Raw genomic sequence first — 4,700 nt, 5'->3', positions numbered from 1 at the left:
ATCCATTTTGATTGTTGTCTTCCAGTTTTTGCTACATGTCTCAGGTTTTGCTCTACATTTTAAGGCATTAGAGATAATTTTAGCTGAACAGCCCATTTTTTTTAAGGTATTCTTTCTCCAATCGAACTTTTAATCAAAATATGCTGAGCCTCTGAACAATGTGTTTAATGACCCAGTGTCTTAAGGCTTTCAAGGAGAAATACATGTTCAACAGGTGCTGGCTTCAACCTGAAATGGGGACCACCTGATTCACACCTTTTTTCCCCACAAAATTATTTACCTTATTGATTGAATGCCACTGGTATTTTTTGAAAACACCCCTTTCAACAAATTGTTCAAATGCATAGCCTTAAGAGTAGTTTACGGCCATGCTACCCTGAGAATGCCCGATCTCGTCAGATCTCGGAAGCTAAGTTGGTTTGGCCCTGGTTAGTACTTGGATGGGAGACCGCCTGGGAATACCAGGTGCTGTAAGCTTCTCTCCCCAGCTAAATGCAGAGGGGTTGCGTCACGAAGGGCCTCCGGCTTAAAACTGTGCCAAGCAAATATGCGTTCATCTAAGATGACATGCTGTCTCGACCCCTAATGGGACAAGCCGAAAGGCAAAGAAGAAGAAGAAGCCAAGCCTTAAGAGTCTGTATGCACATACTGGTAACTTGTTTGACATGGAGCAATAAAAACTATATTGAAAACACAGATTAATCTGGTTAGTCACGATAGACTGCTTTTTGAACACTATGGTAATTTCTCTCCAGTACACACACCATTCAACTCATTTTTGGATCATCTTTAGAATGTTTTCGAATATCCTATTAACTGTAGGGAAGCCACTCCTAGCCCTCACTCTTGTCCAGGTATTGCACATCTGACTAACTTTCTCCTTCCCAGCATTGCACAGACTGGCTGATGGATCCCCACAGTACATCAAACCTGGTGAATTCGTTTTGTTCAAGAACTTCCGATGAAATACAAGGAGACATCAGCACTCGATGGGGCCATTTCAAGTGCTCTTGGTCACCCACATTGAAGTGAACATTGCAGATAGAGCAACATATGGTCATGCGTTACACTCCAAGATGGTCCCAGTGCCTCCTGTGTTCACAGTTCCTTCCTTCATCTTTCCTTCAGTCGAAAAACAATTGAGCATTAGCATGTGCTGTTTCAAGATACGGTGCGAGATGACAAAGGATCTTCCACAGCAAAGGCAAAGTTTTTTTTCACATTACACTATTAAAATAAAAGATATACTCATGAAAAACAACTGTTTGTGTATCCTTCATCATGCTGTTGGTGATTTGGAATAACGTTTGCGTGGAGTCCTCTCAAAAAGTGGGTTCAGGGTTTAAAAAAATCCAAAATGACTTTAACGGTCAGAATGTATTCTTACAATCATCTTTTTCCCTTTGGCCTTAGATTACAGCGACGCTTTCCATCATGTCACCCAGTCTTGACGAAGGGAGAGCCACATCAGTGTGATAGTATTAAAAGCGAAGTGTTAACAAATCTACAACTGTTATTAGATTACGTTTAAGAACATCCTGTAGCAGCAAAATGGTTTGATTTTAATGCATAGAAACATCCAGTTCAACTCTGAGCTGCTCAGGCATTGACTAAGTGGTAGACTTGCACTTGAGAAAGTAGGCTTTATGACATTCTTTCTTTATTTTTTTTGATGGAATTAAATCCCTTGGTAAGATTCTGTGGCAGGTTGAAAATGCCTCTGCCCTTTGCCTACAATGAGGGCTGACAGGGTCATTTCAGAGTGGAAAATTGCCCAAAGCACCCACATCACATAAGGCTCACATTCTACATGTTGTGGAGAAATATGGGACAACAACTCCCCTTAAAAAGTAAATATCCTATACATTAATGGGTTGTGACTTCGACTTTATTTGCATTCTTGTTCAATGACCAATATACAGATGTTAACATTGACAAGTGCACACTGATGCTTTGATAAGCTTTGGTCCATGAGTCATTGATGGTGTAGTAATACACACGCCTACCTTTGGTGCAGGTAGTGTGGGATCGATTCCCGCCCAATGATGATGTCAATATCTGTTCTGGGACTGAGTGGCAACCAGTTCAGGGTGTAGTCCGCTTTTCGCCCCAAAGCCATCTGGGATAGGCTCAAGCTTTCCTGTGACCCTTGTGCCAATAAGTGGGATGGATAATGGATGATGGATAGCTTTGATCCTGGTGCTTTGATTCTTGTTCAGAAGTGCATGCAGCATTTATTCACACAATTGAAAATAAGATGACCATTGATTTAAAAGTTGGTCTTGAATTTAGTTTTGTACAGGGGCTGCATTCAATTTTTACAATGCCTAAAGACAAACACATCCAGGCAAGCCTCAATAGCATAAACCGCCGGTAACTGTGTACAAGGTAGAAGTTAAAAGAAAAAAAAAAGTTTTTTTTTTCATGTGTGAAAAATGTGCTGGTTTTTATTTATTGCTCCGAAGTAAGGTGATTGTTGATCTTTTAGCAAATTGGATTTTCATTCATTCATTCATTCATTCATTCATTCATTCATTCATTCATTCATTCATTCATTCATCATTCATTCATTCACATACAAAGGACCAATGACATCATGCACTATAACCAACCTACATAGCCTACCCAGTAAATTTGGGGTACATATTTGCATCCACTTGATTTGTGTAAATTCGAATATAATTTTAATTTGATTGTATTCACACATTTATATCATGTACTTCGTATTACAATTAGCAGAACTAATTCTGAACTATTGAGTACAAAAATCATTGTACTACCAATCCAATCCAGAAATCACAATGTATGATTTTTTTAAACTATTTATTTGTGTGATACAGCTGCAGATAAGTATGCAATAATTAAATAATTAAATGCAATAAATATGAGAATGGTAGCAAAAATAGGATAGAACAAAGATAAATAAAAGAAAGTAGGACAGGGTATAAATTGAAACTCTTCTTCACCCTCTTGTTTGTTTCCCAGAGATCCTAGTGTTACTGTCATTTGTGTTACAATGCTGTATTATGTAAAACCCTCAACTTGCTGCGTTACTTCTAGACCAGACAGTCCAATCTAATGAGCATTATCTCCATGCAACAATGCTAACTGAGGCTCCTTGCTTCCCTTTGTGTGGCTGGACATGTGTCTAACTGAATGATGAATGACCCTGTTTCTTCTCATATAATTGGCTTCTTGCTGCTTGGCCTGAGACTGTCTGCATGTCTGTTGGGCAGCTACCTCCATCTGTCAATCACCAACCTGCTGCTGCCTGACTATACCTCTGATAGCTATGCTAATGCACAGCCCTTGTTTCCCAATGGCTGAATATTTGCTGGTCCAAGATAATCCATTAAAATTGTGACAGTAATAATCTCTCCTCAAACACGGTTCCACGTGTGCTAAACGTTATTTGACCGTTCCTGTCAAATTACTCTTTGCATGTCACAGAAGAGAAGTGATGGATGAGTCCTGCCCAGGCTTATTCATTCATCACATTGGGACTTGTGTTTGCAAGGGTCTTCTATATGTCATCTGTTTTTATGGAGAGTTTTCAGTATATGCAACTCAACTTTCTAGTGTTTTCATTTCGGGTTTTCCTTTCATTTATTTATTTTGTTATAATATGAAATAACACGGTAAAAGTAGTTGACACGTTAAGTGGTACAGTGAAGAAAATAAGGATTTGAACACCCTGCTATTGTGCAAGTTCTTCCACCTAGAAATCATGGAGGGGTCTGAAATTTCTATTTTATGTGCATGTGAGAGAGATAATTTGAAAACAAAAATCCAGAAATCACAATGTATGATTTTTTAAATGATATATCTGTGTGATAGAGCTCCAAAAAAGTATTTGAACACCTGAGAAAACCAATGTTAATATTTGGTACAGTAGCCTTTGAAAGCAATTATAGAGGTCAAATGTTTCCTGTAGTTGTTCACCAGGTTTGCACACATTGCTGGAGAGATTTTAGTCCACTCCTCCACACAGATCTTCTCTACATCAGACAGGTTTCTGGGCTGTCGCTGAGAAACATGGAGTTTCAGCTCCCTCCAAAGATTTTCTATTGGGTTTAGGTCTGGAGACTATCTAGGCCACGCCAGAACCTTGATATGCTTCTTACGGAGACACTCCTTGGTTTTCCTGGCTGTGTGGTTCCGGTCATTGTCATGTTGAAAGACCCAGCCACAACCCATCTTCAATGCTCCGACTGAGGGAAAAAGATTATTCCCCAAAATCTCACAATACATGGCCGCAGTCATCCTCTCTTTAATACATTCCAGTTGTCCTGTCCCATGTGCAGAAAAACACCCCCAAAGCATGATGCTACCACCCCCATGCTTCACAGATGGGATGGTGTTCTTGGGATGGAACTCATCATTCGTCTTCATACAACTACAATTAGTGGAATTATGACCTCATCTGACCTCAAAAATTTCTCCCATGACTCCTCTGTATCATTCAAATGGTCACTGGCAAACTTAAGACAGGCCTTGACATGTGCTGCTTTAAGCAGGGAACCTTCTGTGGCATGCATTTTTTCAAACCATGAGGTCTTAGTGTATTACCAACAGACACATTGGAAACGATGGTCCCAGCTCTTTTCAGGTCATTGACCAAGTCCTGTTGTGTAGTCCTGGACTGATTCCTCACCTTTCTAAGGATCATTGAGACCCCACGAGGTGATATCTTGCTTGGG

At 39.8% G+C, this 4,700-nt stretch overlaps 1 pseudogene; it reads left to right on the top strand.

The window, feature by feature from the left end:
* Positions 1–358: 358 nt before the first annotated feature.
* Positions 359–477, top strand: LOC133497056 (5S ribosomal RNA; annotated as a pseudogene).
* The last annotated feature ends 4,223 nt before the right edge of the window (positions 478–4,700 follow it).

This window comes from Syngnathoides biaculeatus, chromosome 23 (genome assembly GCF_019802595.1).
Source record: "Syngnathoides biaculeatus isolate LvHL_M chromosome 23, ASM1980259v1, whole genome shotgun sequence".
In the NCBI taxonomy this organism is placed as follows: Eukaryota; Metazoa; Chordata; class Actinopteri; order Syngnathiformes; family Syngnathidae; genus Syngnathoides; species Syngnathoides biaculeatus.
This window is presented reverse-complemented; position numbering and strand designations above follow the sequence as displayed.